The sequence below is a fragment of the Scyliorhinus canicula genome, chromosome 5 (genome assembly GCF_902713615.1).
Source record: "Scyliorhinus canicula chromosome 5, sScyCan1.1, whole genome shotgun sequence".
Taxonomy (NCBI): domain Eukaryota; kingdom Metazoa; phylum Chordata; class Chondrichthyes; order Carcharhiniformes; family Scyliorhinidae; genus Scyliorhinus; species Scyliorhinus canicula.
The window spans coordinates 16,047,969-16,071,595 of NC_052150.1; the positions used below are offsets into that span (position 1 = coordinate 16,047,969).

The following is a 23,627-nucleotide window of genomic DNA, read 5'->3' on the forward strand; positions in this document are numbered from 1 at the left end:
TGGCGGCTATGAGGGAGTAAGTCGCACATTTGGTGGCTCTCGCTCCGGTCTGACTTTAAGACCTTTTTCCCCGACTTTTTTGAACTTTTGAGCGCTGGAGTGAAAAGCTCTAGATCTGAATCCATACAGAGTTGTATGGACTTAAGGAGGGAGCGAAAACAGGCGAAGAAGGGGCTGAACAAAGGTGGTGTGGAAGCTCAAGTGGGAGGAAAGATGGCCGATGAACGGACCACGGAAAGGATGGTCCAGGCAGCACTGGCCAACATGCTGCAGGTCATGAAAGAGAGCTTCGCAGCACTGAAGCGGGATAATTTGGAACCGCTCCAGAAAGCAGTGGAACGACTTGACCAGAGGCTGGTTGCTCATGATAAGAAGGTCCAGGCACTGGAGAAGACAGTGGAAGAGCAGGCGGATTTCCAAACGGTAGCGGACGTGGAAATTAGTAAGTTGAAGGAGCAGTAAGCAAGGCTGATGGACAAGCTGGAGGACCGGGAAAATAGGTCTCGCCGGCAGAATCTGAGAATCATTGGGCTCCCGGAGGGGGCCGAGGGAGTGGATGCCACGGCATATGTGGCAGACATGCTGCAGAAGCTGGTGGGGGATGGTTTATTTCCGCGTCCGTTGGAGCTGGACAGGGCACACAGAGTGCAGGCGAGGCAGCCACGGGGGGGGGGGGGGGGGGGGGGGGGGGGGGGTCAGGTTCCATACATTTGTGGACAAGGAGCAGGTTCTACAGTGGGCCGAGGAGCTGCTCATGGAACAACAGTGTCCTGCGCATCTACCAGGATCTGAACCAGGAGGTGGGCAGCCTACAGACAAATTAAAGAGATTCTGTTTAAAAAGAAGGTCAAGTTTGGGCTACTTTTCCCGGCGCGGCTTTGGGTCACATACCGGGAACAGCAACATTATTGTGACGACGCGGAGGAAGCGATGGACTTCGCTAAGGGGCATGGACTGGTGCCGAACTGAGGACCCATGGACTCAAGTTAGAGTGTACTAAGGGATATGTCTGCAGTTGTTCATAGATTGCCCTTCGTGTTAGCGATGTCGTTCGGCATGCTCTTTTATTTAAAATTGGGGGTGTTCTTGTGTTTGTGTTTGCCTGCTTGAAAGTTTTAAATTTAAAGCCAAAGTGACAGTTTAAGTTGTTGGGTGCTGGGAGGCTGTTGGGGTTCTCTTTGCTTTTTTTCTTCTGGGAATGTTGCTTTGTTCTTGGTTTGTTTTCTCTCTGTCTCGGTCCCAGAGCGATTGCTCGAACAGGGCTGTTCTGGGGAGGTGGTGTTGATGGGCGGGGGGGAGGGGAGCAGGGGGACAATAGGTGTGAGACATGGTGGCGCCGGAGTTGAGAGCCACCAGGCTAGCTGCTTTGAGCTAGTCAACGGGAGCGAGGTGGGGAGTGTGTATACAGCCAGTATATGGCAGGGGTTAGGTTACAAGGGGTTTTTGCTTGGGGGGTGGGGGGGGGGGGGGGGGGGGGGGGGGAGGAGAAGATGATCTACTGACGAGGGAGGGAACTGAACCAGGTTACAGGGACGGGGTCGGGGGTGGGAGCTGCCAAGAGGACGACCAGGGGAGGCGCGGCACATGGGCCCAAGATGGGGGATGGCTGATGGGGGGGGGGGGGGGGGGGGGGGGAAGCAGGGTGCCCTCCAACCAGGCTGATCACCTGGAATGTTAGAGGATTAAACGGGCCGGTCAAGAGGACACGTGTGTTCGCGCACTTACGGGCTCTGAAGCCGGATGTAATGTTACAACAGGAGACACATTTGAAAGTGGCGGACCAGATTAGATTACGGAAGGGCTGGGTTAGCCAGGTCTTCCATTCGGGGCTTGACGCTAAGACCAGAGGGGTCACGATCATGATTAAATTTGAGGCGGACAGCAGAGTTGCGGATGGGGGTGGTAGATTTCTTATGGTCCGGGGCAAGCTTGAGGGGGGTGAAAGTGGTTCTAGTGAATGTTTACGCTCCAAACTGGGATGATGTAGATTTTATCAAAAGGCTGCTGGGGGAAATCCCCGACTTGGATTCGCACAAGTTGATTATGGGTGGGGACTTTAATACAGTTCTCGACCCCGACCTTGACCGGTCGTGCTCCCGAACGGGCAGGGTCCTGGCAATGGCAAGAGAACTGAGAGAGTTCATGGAACAAATGGGGGGGATGGGGGGGGGGGGGTAGACCCCTGGAGAGTCCGCCGGCCGACGGGGAAGGAGTTCACGTTCTATTCACATGTTCACAAGGTTTACTCTCGTATTGATTTCTTTATTATGAGTAGGGACTTTTTGGAGGGGGGTGAGGGATACTGAATACTCGCCGATCACTATTTCGGACCATGCTCCACATTGGGTCGACCTGCTGGTCTGCAAAGAAAGTTATCAGCGCCCACAATGGAGGTTAGAGGTGGGATTGTTGGCAGAGGAGAGGGTGTGTGAGAGAGTGGGGAATTGCATGCAGGACTACCTGCAGGTCAACGATACAGGGGAAGTCTCAGCAGTGGTGCTCTGGGAGGCGCTGAAGGCGGTGGTGAGAGGGGAACTGATCTCAATCCGAGCCCATAGGGACAGAACTGATAGGGCAGAGATGGACAGACTGGTGCAGGACATGACACGGACGGATAGGGAATATGCGGACTCCCCGAGGGCAGAGCTACTTGGGGAACGACGGAGACTGCAGGCGGAGCTGGGAGCGCTATCCACTGGGAAGGCCGTAGAGCAACTCAGAAAGGCCAGGGGCGCGGTGTATGAGTATGGGGAGAAAGCCAACAGAATGCTTGCACAGCAACTTAGGAAGAGGGAGGCGGCCAGGGAGATAAGGACGGTAGTGGACGTGGCAGGGAACCGGGTGGGAAACCCGGCAGGACTGAACAGGGTATTCAGGGACTTTTATAGTAAGCTGTATACCTCGGAACCCCCCACGGGGCCGGAGGGGATGAGGCGCTTCTTAGATAGGCTGACCTTCCCAAAGGTGGGCAGGGGGATGGTAGAGGGGCTGGGGGCCCCGATTAGAGCTGAAGAAGTAATGGGGGGGCCTGAAGGCCATGCAGTCGGGTAAAGCCCGGGGCCAGACGGGTATCCAGTGGAGTTCTACAAAAGGTTTGCGGGTATACTGCGGCCGGTGCTGGTTAGGGTGTTTAACAAGGCGAGGGACAATGGGATGTTACCCCCGACGATGTCGCAAGCCACCATCTCGCTGATATTAAAACGGGATAAGGACCCGGAGATCTGTGGATCCTATAGGCCAATCTCCCTGATTAATGTAGACGTTAAACTGCTGGCCAAGATCCTGGCGTCCAGAATCGAAGACTGCGTACCGGACGTGATTGTGGAGGACCAAACGGGGTTTGTTAAGGGCAGGCAGCTAGTAGCCAATCTAGGAAGGCTACTCAATGTGATTATGATGCCCCCGGAGGGCAGAGAGGTAGTGGTGGTAATGGATGCCGAAAAGGCTTTTGACCAGGTGGAGTGGGACTATTTATGGGAGGTGCTGGGACGGTTTGGGTTTGGAGAGGGCTTTATGGACTGGGTTAAACTGCTATATCAGACCCCGGAGGCTAGTGTAAGGACGAACAGGACGATATCTGAGTATTTTAGACTACACCGCGGGACAAGACAGGGATGCCCCCTCTCTCCACTGCTGTTTGCGTTGGCCATAGAACCGCTGGCAATTGCTCTGAGAGCGGCAAGGGGATGGAAGGGAATGGTCAGGGGGGATAGAACACAAGGTCTCGCTCTACGCGGACGACCTGCTTTTGTATGTGTCAGATCCAGCGGCAGAGATGGACGGGATTATGGAAATCCGAGGACAATTTGGCCGTTTTTCGGGCTACAAGTTGAACATGGCAAAAAGCGAGATGTTTGTGGTGCAGGCGAGGGGTCAGGAGAATAGGCTGAGGGGGCTACCATTTAGGCTGGTTGGGGAAAGTTTTAGATATCTAGGGATACAAGTGGCGCGCGACTGGGATAAGATGCATAGGTTGAACTTGTCCAGTCTGGTGGAGCAAATGAGGAGCGAGTTTCGGAGGTGGGATGCACTCCCGTTGTCACTAGCGGGGAGAGTACAGACAGTGAAGATGACGATCCTCCCGCGATTCCTGTTTATTTTTCAGTGTCTCCCTATTTTCGTTCCGCGGTCCTTTAAAAGAATCAATAAAATCATCCTGGGATTTGTTTGGGCGGGGAAGTCCACGCGGGTAAAGTGGGGGATGCTGGAACAGAACCGTGGCGAGGGGGGGCTGGTGTTGCCGAACCTCAGCAACTACTACTGGGCGGCTAACATAGCCATGATAAGGAAATGGATGGTGGGTATGGGGTCGGTTTGGGAGCGGGTGGAGGCTGCTTCGTGCAGGGGCACCAGCTTGGCAACCCTGGTCACGGCTCCTGAAGATCTACAAAAGCCTCGTCACAATGAATTGCATAACTACTTATAGGGATCATTTATTTGCTGCGGAAGTGTAATGTTTGCATCTGTATAGATTTACAATGTTTGAAGACCTTTACTGACATTTATTTTTCAGTGGTTACTTTTTTAAGAGTCATTTCCCAAAAGAAGAAGCAAAATTACTGCAACGTCATGCGTCACTGTGCTGCAGTGCTGTATGGCGGAAGTACGTCAGAATACTTCTTGTTTTTACATGCCCTGGTGCTATGAAGTATATTGTGGAGCAACATGCCAGTGGTTGATATATGTTATTCATCTGTCACTTTGTCCCGGGGAAGATGGATGGCGGGTTTCGAGCGTGGCGGAGGGCGGGGGTGGGAAGGATGGGCGACTTGTTCCTGGAAGGGAGCTTCGCGAACATGAGGGCGCTGGAGGAGAAGTTCGGGCTGGCAAGGGGGAATGACTTTCGGTACTTGCAGGTGCGGTATTTCGTACGTAGACAGGTCCCGTCCTTTCCACGCCTTCCACCAAGGGGGATCCAGGACAGGGTAATTTCCAGGGGTGAGGTAGGAGAGGGGAGAGTCTCAGATATTTATAAGGAGCTTATGGGAGCGGAGGACACGGGGACCGAGGAACTGAAACTTAAGTGGGAGGAGGAGCTTGGTGGGGAGTTGGAGGGAGGCGTATGGGCAGACGCTCTGAGGAGGGTAAATGGAACCGCAACATGTGCCAGGCTCGGTCTGATTCAGTTCAAGGTGGTTCACCGGGCCCACATGACGGTGGCCCGGATGAGCAAATTCTTTGGGCTGGAGGACATGTGCTAGATGTGGGGGAGGACCAGCGAACCATGTCCACATGTTCTGGGCGTGTCCAAAACTCAGGGGATACTGGCAGGGATTTGCGGACGTCATATCCCGGGTACTGAAAACAAGGGTGGCGATGAGTCCAGAGGTGGCGATTTTTGGGGTGTCGGAAGACCCGGGAGTACAGGAGGGGATAGAGGCCAACGTTGTGGCCTTTGCTTCCCTGATAGCCCGGCGACGGATACTGTTGGCCTGGAGGGACTCAAAGCCCCCGAAGACCGGAGTATGGCTGTCGGACATGGCAAGCTTTCTCGACTTGGAAAAAAATCAAGTTCGCCTTACGAGTATCACTATCGGGGTTCGCCCGTAGGTGGCAACCATTCATCGACTTCTTCGCGGGGAACTAATCATCAGCGGGGGGGGGGGGGGGTTAGAATAGTGTAGAGTAGGGGGGAAGACCTATCTGCGAGGGTGGTACTGTTATTTGCACTATGTTTTTTGTAATTGGTATCTGCACATTAATGCATATTGTTACTGTTTACAATGCCAAAAATACCTCAATAAAATTGTCTGTTTAAAAAAATATATATCTGGGAATACATTCTTGTTGGTTCTGCGTCCTGTGATGCATAGTGACATCAGCAGAGTATTTGCACGGGCTTTGAGTGGATCACCACCTTGATCGTATGAGCTACACCCTTAGTGCCCAGAGTTTGGGCACCTCCAGAACCTTTCACTTTGCAGCAACAACAAAAAAAAACAACATAATTGTACTCTGTTGGAGTAATTGCGGATGATGTTATAGCAAGACCAGGCATTGATGAAATATCAGACAAGTTCAAAGAAATCTTCAAAGCCTTTGTTAATTATTTTAATTAACATGCAATTGGAAAGTGCCAAGTTTAACAAAAGCATCCAGAAACCAATGAACTGATAGGTGCCTTTATCCTGACCTATATCGACTGGCTGAAGGTTGTAAATATGGTGATTTTAAAAGTGAGCTGATAATAGACCACATTGTAGTCGGTATTACAAATGGCAACCTCTTTGATTTACTTCAATCCAAAGAAGACGTAACTTTGGAGAAGGCAATACAGTTGGTGAGACATACAGAGGTCCATAAACAAAATGGAACCATTCTCAGAGGAGGAGACAAAATGTGGCTCAGAAAACCCCCCAATGACTGTACAAGTTAGTAAACAAATCAATGTCAAAGACTCTCCAGGAACAACACTCCTCTTCAATTAAACCTTCCCAGCGCTGCTGTACAATAAAGCCCCACAGATGCGAATAGTGTCCTTCAAGCACTACAGAATGTTTTCATTGTAATAGGTTTGGACAAGTTGAAAGATCCACAGAGAAGAATCTTCACACATAACGCCATCGATGAAATTGAGGAATCTCGACAAGAAGAGGAACAACAATGTTTCCCAGGTGAGATAAAAGATCTCAGGTACTCATCCTGGAATCCAGATATTTGTCAATTAACATATCACTAATTTAGAATTGGATACAGCAGCAGGTGTAACAATCTTGTCTAATAATAGAATGCCGGCAAGCAGGACGCTGGTTTGAAGTGTGTCTACTTCAACGCCAGGAGCATCCGGAATAAGGTGGGTGAGCTTGCAGCATGGGTTGGTACCTGGGATCTCGATGTTGTGGCGATTTCGGAGACATGGGTAGAGCAGGGACAGGAATGGTTGTTGCAGGTTCCAGGATTTAGATGTTTCTGTAAGAACAGAGAAGATGGTAAAAGAGGGGGGGGTGTGGCATTGTTAATCAAGGAAAGTATTACGGCGGTAGAAAGGACGCTTGAGGACTCGTCTACTGAGGTAGTATGGGCCGAGGTTAGGAACAGTAGAGGAGAGGTCACCCTGTTGGGAGTTGTCTATAGACCTCCGAATAGTTCCAGAGATGTAGAGGAAAGGATTGCAAAGATGATTCTCGACAGGAGCGAGAGTAACAGGGTATTTGTTATGGGGGACTTTAACTTTCCAAATATTGACTGGAAATACTATAGTTCGAGTACTATAGATGGGTCAGTTTTTGTGCAGTGTGTGCAGGAGGGTTTTCTGACACAGTATGTAGACAGGCCAACAAGGGGCGAGGCCACATTGGATTTGGTACTGGGTAATGAACCCGGCCAGGTGTTAGATTTAGATGTAGGTGAGCACTTTGGTGATAGTGATCGCAACTCGGTTATGTTTACTTTAGCAATGGGCAAGGATAGGTATATACCGCAAGGCAAGAATTATAGCTGGGGGAAAGGCAATTATGATGCAATTCGGCAAGATTTAGGATGTATAGGATGGGGAAGGAAACTGCAGGGGATGGGTACAATCGAAATGTGGAGCTTTTTCAAGGAACAGCTACTGCGTGTCCTTGATAAATATGTACCTGTCAGGCAGGGAGGAAGTTGTCGAGCAAGGGAACCGTGGTTTACTAAGGAAGTTGAAGCACTTGTCAAGAGGAAGAAGAAGGCTTATGTTAGGATGAGACATGAAGGCTCAGTTAGGGCACTTGAGAGTTACAAATTAGCCAGGAAAGACCTAAAGGGAGAGTTAAGAAGGGCGAGGCGAGGACACGAAAAGTCGTTGGCGGATAGGATCAAGGAAAACCCTAAGGCTTTCTATAGGTATATCAGGAACAAAAGAATGACTAGAGTAAGATTAGGGCCAATCAAGGATAGTAGTGGAAAGTTGTGTGTGGAATCAGAGGAGATAGGGGAAGCGTTAAATGGATATTTTTCGTCAGTGTTTACACTGGAGAAAGACAATGTTGCCGAGGAGAACACTCAGGTTCAGTCGACCAGGCTAGATGGAATTGAGGTTCAAAAGGAGGAGGTGTTAGCAATTTTGGAAAATGTCAAAATAGGTAAGTCCCCTGGGCCAGATGGGATTTATCCTAGGATTCTCTGGGAAGCCAGGGAGGAGATTGCAGAGCCTTTGTCCTTGATCTTTATGTCGTCTTTGTCGACAGGAATAGTGCCGGAAGACTGGAGGATAGCAAATGTTGTCCCCTTGTTCAAGAAGGGGAGTAGAGACAACCCTGGTAATTATAGACCTGTGAGCCTTACTTCGGTTGTGGGTAAAATGTTGGAAAAGGTTATAAGAGATAGGGTTTATAATCATCTTGAAAAGAACAAGTTGATTAGCGATAGTCAACACGGTTTTGTGAAGGGTAGGTCATGCCTCGCAAACCTTATTGCGTTTTTTGAGAAGGTGACCAAACAGGTGGATCAGGGTAAAGCTGTTGATGTGGTGTATATGGATTTCAGTAAGGCGTTTGATAAGATTCCCCACGGTAGGCTATTGCAGAAAATAAGGAAGTATAGGATTGAAGGTGATTTAGCGGTTTGGATCAGTAATTGGCTAGCTGAAAGAAGTCAGAGGGTGGTGGTTGGTGGCAAATGTTCATCCTGGAGTTCAGTTACTAGTGGTGTACCGCAAGGATCTGTTTTGGGGCCACTGCTGTTTGTCATTTTTATAAATGACCTGGAAGAGGGTGTAGAAGGATGGGTTAGTAAATTTGCAGATGACACGAAGGTCGGTGGAGTTGTGGATAGTGCTGAAGGATGTTATAGGATACAGAGGGACATCGATAAGCTGCAGAGCTGGGCTGAGAGGTGGCAGATGGAGTTTAATGCGGAAAAGTGTGAGGTGGTTCACTTTGGAAGGAGTAACAGGAATGCAGAGTACTGGGCTAATGGCAAGATTCTTGGTAGTGTAGATGAACAGAGAGATCTCGGCATCCAGGTACATAAATCCCTGAAAGTTGCCACCCAGGTTAATAGGGCTGTTAAGAAGGCATATGGTGTGCTAGCCTTTATAAGCAGGGGGATTGAGTTTCGGAACCACAAGGTCATGCTGCAGCTGTACATAACTCTGGTGCGGCCGCACCTGGAGTACTGCGTGCAGTTCTGGTCACCACATTATAGGAAGGATGTGGAAGCTTTGGAACGGGTTCAGAGGAGATTTACTAGGATGTTGCCTGGTATGGAGGGAAGGTCTTACGAGGAAAGGCTCAGGGAATTGAGGTTGTTTTCGTTAGAGAGGAGAAGGCTGAGAGGTGACTTAATAGAGACATATAAGATAGTCAGAGGGTTAGATAGGGTGGACAGTGAGAGTCTTTTTCCTCGGATGGTGATGACCAACACGAGGGGACATAGCTTTAAATTGAGGGGTGATAGATATAGGACAGATGTCAGAGGCAGTTTCTTTACTCAGAGAGTAGTAGGGGTGTGGAACGCCCTGCCTGCAACAGTAGTAGACTCGCCAACTTTAAGGGCATTTAAGTGCTCACTGGATAGACATATGGATGAAAATGGAATAGTGTAGGTCAGATAGGCTTCAGATGGTTTCACAGGTCGGCGCAACATCGAGGGCCGAAGGGCCCGTACTGCGTTGTAGTGTTCTATTATCTATTATCTATTATCGCCTTAAAATATCTACAACCCAGTTAAATTGCCCAGTAGAGATTAAGCTACAGGTCAAAGATATGTTACAAGCAACACTCCAATACAACAACAAACAGATGCAGGAAACACTGTCCTTCAGGAATTCTCTCTTCTAAGTCGAAAAGTCTGTGTTGACCTCAATCTCACCCAAAAGGTTGAGGAAATCTATCAGCAGCGATTTGGGTCACAGGTTCGCGGAGGTTGAAGACTGAATACAGCCTAATGCTGCTAAAAGATGTTAAACCTGTCGGCCTTTTCACACCAAGGAAGATACCACATCCACTCATGAAATGTCGAACTGCAACTTGACAAGATGACCCAGGTGGGAGTTCCCTCTCCTATCACTTAAGGCTACAAGGTAGTTCTGGTACCCAAATGAAACAAGCCACTTTGCCTCTTTGTGGACCTGACCTGACCTGACTCAACTCAACAAGGCAGTGGCGAGGGAAATCTACCTGATCCACCTGATATCCGCTGTCGACTGAACTGCCCAAGAGTTAAATATTCTCAGAACTTGATACCACTGTGGCTTTTGGCAGGGACCATTAGAGGAAAAGTCAAATTTATTGACCACCTTTGTTACCCAATTAGCATGTTGTGTTTTAATTGTTTGCCATTTAGCATAACATTAGTGTACAAAATTTCACAATGAACAGTGTGTACCACCTTGTAGGGCACATAAAGCGTAATATGTTGTATGGATTGTATCTTTATACACAAAGCAAGGACCAAAAACATGACTTGAGCCAAAGCTGTTTTGAACTGTTAGCTGGAAAAGGTTCTGACCATTAATTTAGTATGGGCGGGCCAAATGGTGGCACAGTGGTTAGCATTGCCGCGTCACGGCACTGAGTTCCCAGGTTCGATCCCGGCTCTGGGTCACTCCGTGTGGAGTTTTCACATTCTCCCTGTGTTTGCGTGGGTTTTGCCCCCACAACCCCAAGATGTGCAGGGTAGGTTAATTGACCACACTAAATTGCCCTTAATTGAAAAAAATGAATTGGGTATTCTAAATTTAAGAAAAAAACAATTCTTTGGTCTGGTAAATCAACTGGCAAAATTCCTGCCAAACCTAGCATGAATCGGTGGAGCAATTGAGGCACCTATTGAAGAAGACCCCAGCATGATGTTGAAACACACATCAAGAGCAGCCATTCCACCGGTTTGAAGACATGCTGCTCTCACCAGATATCTTGGTTCATTATGATGTGTTCCTACCAACCGCAGTCACAGGTAATGCCTCATTTACAGGTCCGGGGCTTTCCAGTTTCAAGAGCAACGAAATGGGTGCTGTACACCAGTCAATTACATTTCTCAGGCACTATCTAACACAAGTGAAGTATGCAGTACAGAGAGAGTCTCTTGCAGTCACATGGGTTGAGAAAAATTCTCCAGCGATGTCAGCGGACTAAAAGTAGTTGTTGATCTGGTAATCTCTCTACTAAACGAAAGCCAGAATGCCCACCAGAAACCAGAGATTCGGCATGCAACCGATTAATTTTTTTTATAAGATGGTGCATATTCAGGAAAAGTTACAAATGATTGCGGACACATTCTCCAGGGCCACAGTTGACCATCCTCCCCACAGGATATTAACCTAGTCAAGGAAATTAAATCCTATTCACAATTTGCAGCAGCACAATTGCCAGTGAGCTCAAAAAAGCTACAACAAATATGCCAAGAGCAGTACATTTGCATTCTTCAACACTGCATGGATGTTTCCCTTGGGCGGAAGGGTTCCAGAACCAGGGGGCACAGTCTAAGACTAAGAGGGAGGCCATTTAGGGGTAAGATGAGGAGGAATTTCGTCACTCAAGAGTGGTGGTGAATCTTTGGAATCTCTACCCGAGAGGATTGTGGAGTCTCAGTCATTGAATATATTGAAGACAGAGATTGACAGATTTATAGACATTGAAAACATAAGGAATAGTGTGGGAAAATGGAGCTGAGGTAGATCGACCATGATCTAGTTCAGTGTGGGGTAGCTCGAGGGACCGAATTACTTACTCCTGCTCCTATTTCCTATGTTCCAAGAAATCAGGTTTGGCTTATTCACCAGATCCTGTATTTACTTTCAAATTGAGTCTTCATCCAGCTGGGAACAGTTCTCTTCTCTTCTAAAAGCAACATGATCTTCCTTAATCCTGTTCTGTATAAAGCCTGCACAGTCCAGCTCTGAGTTTTTTCCCCTGTTGTCAAAAACTGCTACACCTGTTGCCCTTTCCGCACCAGGAAAAGTTTCATTACCTTTGCTTGAGCATCATACTTGTCTGTTTGAGGTAAACTTAAGATCAACATATCATACCACTTGCTCTTCCATGCCCAATCACTTAATCACAGGTATGTGTCCATTTATTTCACAATCGCCATGGATGTTCCAGAACCACATGTTGTTAGTCCATTTATCTTGACATTCTATAGGATAAAGGCCACATGTGTTGTCTTGAATTTCTTCCTGAATTGTTCGAGGAGGATGTAAAATTGAAGGGATGTTTGGCAAAACTGAAAATCTAATTCCATTGAGGTATCATCGCACTGAATCTTACAGGCCACACAGATGTAGGATTAGCACTTGGAAGTTCTTGGAAAAAGTCTATTCTTCCAAATTCGATCCTTTGGAAGGTTAACAGCAATTAAGTATTTTATGTCCCATTTAGCTATTTTGGTCTAGCATACAGAATCCCTGGATTTGGTCATTTTCAGGTTTATTATGTTCAATACTCATTATTCCTTTCCTTTGCAAACAATTGTTTACCAGTTTGGGGCAGTGTCCTTGGAAGTATCACTCTTAATGCTTTGGAAATGCTTTAAGTTCTAACTTTCTACCTTTTGCCACACACGCTTCAACCATTATTTCCTTTTGATGAGCTTTCTACTTGTTATTCTTGAAATTTCAGTTCATTGCTCAATCCTGGATTTACTTGAAGTGACTGTCTCCTTGTGCTTTCCCAAATTTGTCCTACTACGTAATATTTTGGATAGAAGTGTAAAATTACAAAGAGACATTGATAGATTAAGTGAATGGGCAAAACTGTGGCAACTAGATTTCAATCTAGGCAACTGAGGGTATCCATTTTGGGGCTATAAAGGATGAAATAGGGTATTTCGTAAACAATGAAAAGCTAGAAACAGTCATGGTCCAAAACAGCTTATGGCCCTGATACACAGAGCATTAAATGTAATGAACAGGTACAGAAAATAATCAAAATGGCTAATGGCATGCTGACCGTTTATATATAGAGGACTACAGTACAAGGGGGTAAAATGATGTGGAGATGCCGGCGTTGGACTGGAGTGAGCTCAGTAAGAAGTCTTACAACACCAGGTTAAAGTCCAACAGGTTTGTTTCAAACACTAGCTTTCGGAGCACTGCTCCTTCCTCAGGTGAATGAAGAGCTATGTTCCAGAAACATATACATAGACAAATTCAAAGATGCCAGACAATGCTTAGAATGGGAGCATTAGTAGGTAATGAACGGACATCGCGTGACAATCACCAGGCAGGAATGTTCCTTCCAGTCGGGGAACACTTCAGCAGTCAAGGGCATTCAGCCTCTGATATCCGGGTAAGCGTTCTCCAAGGCGGCTTTCGGGACGTGTGACAACGCAGAATCGCCGAGCAGAAACTTACAGCCAAGTACCGCACACATGAGTGCAGCCTCAACCGGGACCTGGGATTCATGTTGCATTACATTCATCCCCCACCATCTGGCCTGGGCTTGCAAAATCCTACCAACTGTCCTGGCTTGAGACAATTCACACCTCTTTAATCTGGGGTTACCCCTATCTCCGGATCTGTAAAGATTTAATTACCTGTTAATCCTCGCATTCTAAGCTTTGTCTGGCATCTTTGAATTTGTCTACATATATGTTTCTGGAACATACCTCTTCATTCACCTGAGGAAGGAGCAGTGCTCCGAAAGCTAGTGTTTGAAACAAACCTGTTGGACTTTAACCTGGTGTTGTTAAACTTCTTACTAAGGGGGTAAAAGTCATACTTTAACTATACAAAGCCCTCGTTTGACCACACCTGAAGCAAGCCATTCTGAGCGCTACACCATAGGAAGGAGGATATTGGCCTCCGAGAAAGCACAGCATAGATTTACTAAAATTACACCAATACTCCACAGATTAATCATTCTAAGGTTGTCTTCTCTGAAATGTAGGCGGTTCAGGGATGACTTGGCCAAAGTTTCATGATCTTAAGTCCAACTGATAATTTTGCCCAATCTACCCTATTTCTGTAGTTGGGTCTAGAATAGTCCAAAAAATTAGATACAGTCCTTTCATGAATGAAATTTTCACGCAAAGGGTGATAGATGTTTAAAACGCTTGTCCCAGAACAGCAATTGATGCTACATCATCTGTTAATTTTAAAACTTGAGGTTGCTAAATTTGTTTGCTCAAGATATTAAGGAATATCAATGATCTTTATGAATGGAGAAACAGCTGGAGGAGCTGATTGTTCTTTTCTGTTCCTATGTTCCTACATTTTGGCCCAGAATATGCTGGTCAGGATTTTGAAAATCCTGAGTTGGCTACCACTGCCATTCCCAAAGTGAACAATCTCCGAAGCAGTTGCCAGTGGTGTTCAAAGGAATCTATTTTCTTAACCCAATCAAGTTTCTCTCCTCCCATTCCTTCCCTGAAAGGATTGAGCACATTGCACATACAAGCATGTAGGTACTCAAATCATGGGGATGTCACATTTTTACCTGATCCAGTCCTCATCTGGGGTCCATTCTGTTCAGGTCCTGCAAGGGTCACAGGAAAGCAATCATAAGTAGAATGCTGACCATGTTTCTTATCTCAATGACAGGTGATAAGGCCAGTTGTATTTGCTGTGCGACTATAATGGCTAAAATCAGTTCACACAGCTTGCAATTGAGGTAACTATAACGTAACAGAAAGTTGCAAGATAATTAGCGTCTGATGGAATGGTTTGAGAGCAAGACTAAAATTAAGACCAAATTAATAACTAAAAATGAGGTGGGAGTGGGAAGTAAACCTGAAGTTTCCTCATCAGTGTAGCACAACAACTCACTGGGTAAACTTACTGGAAGAAGTCTTACAACACCAGGTTAAAGTCCAACAGGTTTGTTTCAAACACTAGCTTTCAGAGCACTGCTCCTTCCTCAGGTGAATGAATTCTTTCACTGTCAAGGTGGCCTCAGCGAGTTAGTGTTTGTTGTGATGGATAATAATTGATGAGCTGCGGTGCTGTTCTTGGGTTTATGTGCAAATGTTGCACAGGCATTCTGGTCAATAGGCAAATATCTTGCGTTCTCCTGAGGATTTTCAAGCGAAGCTATAAACAAAAAATGATTTTAGGAGGATAGACCAGTAAAGCCAGCTCGAGTTACTCCGAAAGACCGGATGACCCTCACTCTAAAGGAAAATATATACTGTTTTTAAGGATAAAAGAGACTCATGCTTAGTTTACATATCTAAGATGGGAAATCAGTCTGGTACTGCAGATGTTGAAAATTTGAAATAAAAACAGAAAATGTTTAAAATACTCAGCAGGTCAGGCAGTGAGAGTGAGAGACAGAGTTAATATTTCAGATCCATGACTGGGAGCCAAATTCTGACAATGTAATTAATTTGAAATATAACTCATTTTCACTCTGTACAAATGTTACCTAACCTGTTGAATATTCCCACTTTTCCTGTTTCAATATAAAACCTTCTATAATTGGCTCTTTGAGTTTTCCTATCACCAGCACACTTAAGAATTAAAATTGAATTTCAACATCAAACGCACAAGGGCTGAATCAAGAGTGACCTTTTATTTTTAAAAATTGCTCAAGATCTTTGGAGTAACTGAAGATATCATTCAACTAACTAATAGCTGGGAGTATGGATCAATACAACCGACCTGTAAGCTGACAGAGCAGACTTTGCGCGACCAAGTTGAGTTGAAGGGAATTGGTCTGTGAAATGGTGAATCAAAGAAATCCAAACCTGGGTCCAGAAAATCGGGGCGGGCTCAGCTGTGTAAGTCGTAGTGTCGACAGCAAACCAGTTTACTCCTCGTTGCCAGTTTAATAAGGACAGGGAGTTGACATTTAAAAAAATAAGAACAACGTTTTATTTACACTAACGATATGTACACTACCCGGTATATCCCGACTGGGTTCTTCCCACTCTATGTCGGCCACCTTACTGGCCGACCTTCTATACATGGGTTAATTGAGATACCCTGCCCCGAGCGAGGGAGCTTGTACTCTGACAGGAGCACGAGGAAGTTGAGCATTCGCACTCCAAAGGTTCCGTGTGGGATATTACAGGCACACTCCCCACACATGCTGACTCAGTGTCTGAGACATCACTGACTGCTGCCTGCATCGAAAATACCGCAGACCAAACAAAGAGAAAAAATAATACACAGCACATCCCACCCCTTCCTGCCCCCTTTGTCCACCTCCCTTCACTGCTCCCTCCTGCTTCTTTATCGCTGCTTACTGCTCTTTGTTTCCTTCTTTCCCTCCACTCACCTCCCTTCCCAAATAGTCTCTTCACCACTTCCACCACCCTTTTCACTTCTTCCCCTCTCCCTCAAACTCTCTTCACTGCTCCCTCCCAGTGGGAGGGAGGGAGGGAGCCAGAAGCAGGCAGTGGATGCCTAATAATGATGTCAGCGGTGGGAGAAACCGAGAATGTGCCAGTGGATAAAATGGGAGCCAAATGTAGTTTTGGTGGCTTGTGCAATTACAACACAAATACTATTACACTATTAAGAGAACAGGAAAGCAAATCAAAGTTCCTATCTAAGGCATATAATGCAGCATTCATTATTGGTATCGGTTCTGTTGAACATTGATATTTATATGTTGTAAATCTATATTCATGATAGTTGTTTTCACAGAAACTGCCAAGAAAAAACATTTAACCTTAAAATGGTGGCAGGTTGAAGTGATATTTTTATCATTCTTTTGCCAGTTTTTAAAATGGCATTGAAAATTGTAGTCAACACTTTAAAAATTCTGATTCAATTCTGAAAGCTTTATTTAGAAACATGACACTTTTAACTTGTTCGCTTTTCCAAATCAGCATCTGATGTGTGATCTTGCCCAATACCACATTCTAAGTGTACACAACGTACCTGTAAATGTATATAAAGATGATCATCAGTGGTAAAATGTAATTCTAATGCAATCAACACCTCTTGATTTTCTCAACCTCACTGTTGCAGTTTTTAGATATTAACACTTGACTCTTGACTTAACATGTAGGTTTGCCAAAACTGTTTGACTGAAAATGGAATTTCTATAATCTGTAACCCAAAATAACAAAATTACAATTTTTATATCCTACTCCAATGAATCTTTCATTCAATAGTTAATATAATAATCACTACATCTGCCACTAGGTGTATAAATATTAGCCAGTTATGACTCCCAGCTCCCAAGGATCAACACAGCAGACAAAAACTTGGCCTCCTAAGGGAAAAGTATATTTGAGATTACGCATCTAATATAGTGATATCTAAAATAGAACACTACTTCACTGCTTTGTGTATTGTACCACTTCACTCAACACAATTCTGTCTAAAATGTGTTGCCTTTCACTATAGTAGACTTAGTTGGCAATTCTATTATTACAACAGTTGGCATTTATATAGTGCCTTTAACACAGAAAAACATAACAATGCGCTTCATAAAATTTGACACTGATCAAGTTAGGAGATACTAGGATAGGTGATTCGAAGCTTGGTCAGAGGTGGATGTTAAAATGCATCTTAAAGGTGGAATAAGAAGCAGAAAGGCTTAGTGTGGTAGTTCCAGAGTGTAGGGCCCAGGCATGGTGGCACAGTGGTGAGCACTGCTGTATCACAGCTCCAGGGTCCCGGGTTCAATTCTAGCCTCGGGTCACTGTCTGTGTGGAGTTTGCCTTTTCTCCCTGTGTCTCGGTTTCCTCCGGGTGCTCCGGTTTTCTCCCACAGTCCAAATGTGCAGTTAGGTGGATTGGCCATGCTAAATTTCCCCTTACTGTTAAAAAGCTAGGTGGGGTTACGGGGATAGGGTGCTCTTTCCAAGGGCCGGTGTAGACTCGATGGGCCGAATGGTCGTCTTCTGCACTGTAAATTCTATGATACTATAACCGAAAGCACAGTCACCAGTGTTGGAATGACGAATATCGAGGATGCCCAATAGGCTAGAATAATAGAAGTGCATAGTTGTAGAGCTGGAGGAGGCTACAGAAATAGATTTAAATTGTTATGTGTACCAAGGTACGGTGAAAAGTATTGTTTTGCGTAAGTCCAGGCAGATCATTCCATACATGAAAAACATAGGGCATACAATAGATACACAATGTAAATGCATAATCATAGACATTGGGTGAAGCAAACGGAGTGTAGTGTTACACAGTAGAGAAGATACGTGGAGAGATCAGTTCAGTCCATAAGAGGGTCATTCAGGAGTCTGGTAACAATGGGGCTAATTTATTAAGACTACAACTAAATAGATTTGACTTGCTTGCTAAGATATAAAAGATAACAGATTAACTAAAACTATGATTCTAACTACAGATCTCCTGATAACACGGCTATTCTCTCTCGCGCATAACAGCCTACTCCCCGAATCAAGAGTATCACGTGATCCGTGTGTACGCGCTTGATCGTCATCTAGTGGTTGGATGTAGTTACAGTAAATTGTTAACCCTTCATGATTCTTTCAATACACACTGTCACATTTCCCACTCGCCGCTCCCTCTCCTGACCCCTTGCTGTGAGCAAAGGCCGAGGATTTGTCATTGTAAGGGAGGGACCAGAAGGGTTGGGGAGAGGCAGTGAGAAAGAGGGTCAGGGAGCAGGACAGGTGGGAAGGTCAGTGAGCAGAAGGGCTGGGGAGGGGAGTGGCAAAACAGAAACTGAAATTTACTTGCAATTATGCAGATGTGGTTAGCCTCTAATTGGTTCATAAACAAATCTTGACTTGATGGCTGGTGATTAACTGTAAACCTTACAAATAAAATGAGACATAATTGGCAGCTGACGAAACAAATGACTTAGCCCCATTGTTACCAGACTCCTGAATGACCCTCTTATGGACTGAACTGATCTCTCCACGTATCTTCTCTACTGTGTGTACAAAAAGTAAACCAAAGGTTTGCTTTTTTTTAAAAAGTACTGCGCATGCTCACTAACCACATTAAAACAAAAATGGTGACAGTGCTATTTGGGGAATGTCCCTAATTTACACACGGCACTGAAAAAAAATGAGATACTAGAACATATTTTAGATACCTATATATAATTTTATTAATGAGAACGTTTTACAAATACGAGTTACATGTTTGCTGGAATCGTCATCCTATTATGATATACAATTACAGAAATGGATGAAACTTTCACAAAATAATTGATTTTTTAAAAGTTGACTGCAGGAAATAAAAGTCCAACAGAAACTGAAATTTACTTGCAATTATCCAGATGTGGTTAGCCTCTAATTGGTTCATACTGTAGACAAATCTTGACTTGATGGCCAGTGATTAACTGTAAACCTTACGAATAAAATAAGAGACATAATTGGCAGCTGACGAAACAAATGACTAAACAAATTTCATATTATAATATGACCTAAAGATGCTTTCAACTAGAAATCCCTTTGTCTCTGTGATGACAAGGGGAAGGAGTGACTAATACATGTAACAATTCAGACTCATCAGCATATTCAATAAGCACCTATCCTGAGAAGAATTGTTTTTTTTACCCATTCCTGTAATCAGAAATTTGCTGGCAAAGGCAATTTTTCTTTGCATTGTTAACATACACAGACTATATAGAAGTTACGACATTCAAACGGGCCATTCATCGCAACCGACACAAATCAGCCTTTACCCTCCACACAAGCAAAATGTATGTGATCCCATGGGCAGGTAATAAACTCATGACACCTGAAGCAGGAACAAGAAAAATAAGTTAATATTTCAGCATTAACATTTCACCTTTGAAAATATGAATCTATTTTAAGTGTGGGCTACAACATGAAAGACTTCTGTTTGGCATAAAATGCTGGTCTGGCTACTCAACTTTTAAGTTCTGAACTGACATCTCTACTTCATGAGCTTTGTATTGCCTTATGAAGATCTACAAAAGCCTCGTCACAATGAATTGCGTAACTACTTATAGGGATCATTTATTTGCTGCGGAAGTGTAATGTTTGCATCTGTATAGATTTACAATGTTTGAAGACCTTTACTGACATTTATTTTTCAGTGGTTACTTTTTTAAGAGTCATTTCTCAAAAGAAGAAGCAAAATTACTGCAACGTCATGCGTCACTGTGCTGCAGTGCTGTATGGCTGAAGTACGTCAGAATACTTCTTGTTTTTACATACCCTGAAGTATACTGTGGAGCATACTGTGGAGTAACATGCGTATACCGTGGAGCAACATGCCAGTGGTTGATATATGTTATGCATCTGTAATTTTACATTGTTACTGTTTCTTGATGTTCCTTGAAGCTAGTGGATATATTGTGCAAATCCACTGCTCTTCCATTGCAGCAAATCCCCTCCCCAATAAAGCATTCACTTTGTGCATTGTAGTTAGAAAGTGCAATCCCATTAGATGGTTCTTCTGCTGCCACCTTCCACTTCTATTCATTCTTGTTCTGTAACAATAATAGGACAATATCTGAAACGCAGCTGTGTTATTGGATAGCTGCCATGGAATAATGGAAGATGACAAAAACAAAATACCCATGAGATTTAGTGGAAGAAGATGAACAGTATAATGCTAAACACTGATGAATTCTTTCATTGCAGGCAGGAATAATATATTTTCATACAACACTGCCATTTTAGTAATCCCTGTGAAATGTTATTCGAAATACAATTTTCTGTAGGTCATGCTTAGCTCCCGTGCATGGTACAAGGAAGTATAATGAAGAGTAGCAAAAACACTACTCAGAGGGTGCTGTGCTGCAGCAATTTAAAATGGACAAGATGATCTTAATGCAGCTTTACGTATGCAGGAGCACGCACCTTAAATTACTTTCTGCTCCCTGTAGACATGCGGCAGATGAGAATAAATTGATTAAATGTTTTCAAAATCAGTAACTTATTAGAGAAACAATTTCTGTTTGCAAACTGTACACAGTACAAATGAATGACATTGTCTTTTTGGGAAGTATTCCATTCCAGAGGACAGTATATCCCTGAAGACGTTTAACAAATTATTTTGGAAATTATGTTGAAAATTCTGTTATTTTAAAAGTAAAATGTTCATTCACCTTTTCTTGCTACATTTAGATATTTCTCGGAACATGTCATTTTCCAACCAGTTCTTTTGTTCAGTAGTGTTCATTTAGGATTTTTGAATACCAGTGTCATTGAAACTGAAATTGAAATGAATCACTTTGTTAAGAAACAGAAATTTTTGGCAAAAAATAAAGGTGCATGTAAATGATCTTGTCTAAATCACCCAGAATATAAAACAATACTCTGCTTACCTGATTTCACAAATGCATTCCCTGCTGAGACATGAATACCAAATAGTTCCAGATTGGATTTGTGGTACATGTTGTTCTGATTTTCAGTTCGGACTGCAGTTGTGATATTGCAGTTGGCCTTGGCCTGAGAGAGGGTTAAAGCAGGCAGGTCTGAGTGATCCTGTTGTGCAGCATTCAGAAATATTGTTGACTGCCAGCATCAAAATGGTTTTCTTAAAAGGTTTTTGCAAGATGGATCTTGACACGCAAGGATTTTCACAAGCCAGCCTTGGCTCAGTTGGTCACCTCTGAGGCAGAAGGTTATGGGTTCACTCCCAAGACGTGAGCGGAAAGATCCAGGCTGACATTCCAGTGCAGTTACTGAGGGGGTTTCGGAACTGTTTACAGTATCATCATTCGGATGAAATTTTCTCACCAGACCTAAAAGATTCCATAACACTACTTTACAGGAGAGCAGAGGAGCTATGAATGCCCTGTCCTATATTTATCCCTCAATCAAAATCACTTATAAAAAAACTAGACTACCCAGTTATCTCATTGCTGTTTGTGGGAACTTGATTTACGCAAATTGACAGCCGTATTTTCTACATTTCAACAGTGTGCCTCAAAAAATTACTTAATTGATTGTAAAATGCTCTGGGACATGTGGAGGCCATGAAAGGCCCTTTAGAAATACAAACCTTTCTCTCATGTCAATTAAATGTTCACCACCTTCAACATTCATTCTCTCCATCACTGATTCACAGTGGCAACAACGTGTGCCATCTACAAGATATACTGCAGCAAGGGTATAAAGAGTGAGATAAAAGCAAATTAAAATGGATGCTGGAATCTGAAACAAAAACAGAAAATGCTGGAAAATTTCAGCAGGTCTGACAGCATCTGTGGAATGAGAACAGAGCTAACTTTTTGAGTCAGGATGACTCTTTGTCAAGAGTGAGACTTCAAAGATGAAAACACGGCTGTAAAGAATGAGACTTCAGCAAGGAAAGCAGGATAGTAAAGAGCGAGACATTAACGAAGAGAGTGGAATATAAAGAGCAAAACTTCAGCGAGGAGAGCAGAGTATAAAGCGCAAAACTTTAGCGAAGGAAGCAGTGTATTTCAGTGTAAAGAGCGAAACTTCACCGAGGAAAGCGTGGTATGAATAGCAAGGTTTCAGTGAGGAGAGTGGGCTGTAAAGAGCCAGTCTTCATCAAGGAGAGCGGGTATAAAGAGTAAGACATCAGTGGGGAGTGCAGTTTATAAAGACTGCGACTTCAGTGAGGACAATGGGTTATAAAGAGCAAGACCTCAGTGAGGAGAGCAGGGTAAAAAGAGTGAGATCTCAGTGAGGCGAGCAGTAGCCACTGCACTTTATTAACCCCAGAGAGAGATCCTGTGGAAAGAGGGACAGTAGGAGCATGTGTACTTATATATCCCAGGCCCATATAACAGAGCCTGGGATATATAAGTATAATTTTAAATAATTTACAGCGCAGAAGTGGGCCATTCGGCCCATCGAGTCTGCACTGGCCCTTGGCAAGAGAACCCTACTTAAGTCCACGCCTCCACCCTATTCCCATAACTCAGCAAGACCACCGAACCTTTTGGACACTGAGGGGCAATTTAGCATCGCCAATCCACCTAACCTGCACGTCTTTGGACATTGGGAGGAAACTAGAACACCCAGCAGAAATCCACGCAGACACTGGGAGAAAGTGCAAATGCCACACAGTCTCCCGAGGCCAGAATTAAGCCTCAGACCCTGGAGCTGTGAGGCAGCAGTGCTAGCCACTGTGCCACCGTGTCACCTATATTTTATTATATAATTATATTATATTGTATTGCATTGTATTATATTAAAATAATTCATGGACAGACATCTTCCACTCCTTAAAATTAAGTTTGGGACTTGGAACAGAAGGACGCTCATGGACAACCCCTACAATGACAGACCAGAATGGTGTGCTGCTATCGTTGACTGGGATCTCAGGCGTTTTGACATTGAGCCTGTTGCCCTAAGCAAGACCCAGTAGACAGGGGAAAGCCAGCTCAAAGAACAAGGTGGGAATTACACCTTAAAGGATCGTCACCTCCATGGGATTGACTTCACCATTAAAACCAAACTAGATGGCCATCTCCGAGATTTCCCTGGTGAAATAAATGCATGCTATTCGGCTCACCCCAGCCCACCACTCAGCGTGTATGCCACAATACTGGAAATTACAGACGAGTTGAAAGAGGAATTTTACTCCAGCCTCGAACGATGCTTGGCCAGAATTCCAATGGGTGACAAGCTGATCCTCATTGGCAACTTCAGCACCAGAGTTGGAAAGGCCACAGACCTCTTGTGGAGGTGTTGTCGACAGAGTAGGGATACAGAAATCTAACACCAAGAGTACCCAGCTCCTGTAAAAATGCCTGGAACGCAGCCCTGTCATAACTAACACCTTGTTCTATCAGAGAGATAAGCACAAGGCCTCATGGCAACACCCTCACTGCAAGCACTGGCAGCTGCTCAACTACGTCATCATCCAATGAGGGACTGCAA

General features: G+C 44.6%; 1 protein-coding gene and 1 long non-coding RNA gene across 4 annotated transcripts in view; one reads left to right on the forward strand and one right to left on the reverse strand.

Moving 5' to 3' along the window:
• LOC119965794 (LYR motif-containing protein 4) overlaps positions 1-23,627 on the forward strand; it is a 255,891-nt gene that overhangs the window by 148,385 nt on the left and 83,879 nt on the right. The gene's annotated exons all lie outside the window — the stretch shown is intronic.
• On the reverse strand, positions 16,661-22,512 carry LOC119965796. Of its 3 annotated transcripts, none has more exons than XR_005460609.1 (4): positions 21,095-22,512; positions 20,876-20,980; positions 18,522-18,601; positions 16,661-16,741 (listed from the first exon to the last, which is right to left on the reverse strand). It is a non-coding gene; the product is annotated as an uncharacterized LOC119965796 (long non-coding RNA). The 3 variants fall into 3 exon arrangements; XR_005460608.1 differs by lacking the exons at positions 16,661-16,741; positions 18,522-18,601 and adding exons at positions 19,134-20,254; positions 20,628-20,647; XR_005460610.1 differs by lacking the exons at positions 16,661-16,741; positions 18,522-18,601 and adding an exon at positions 19,134-20,254.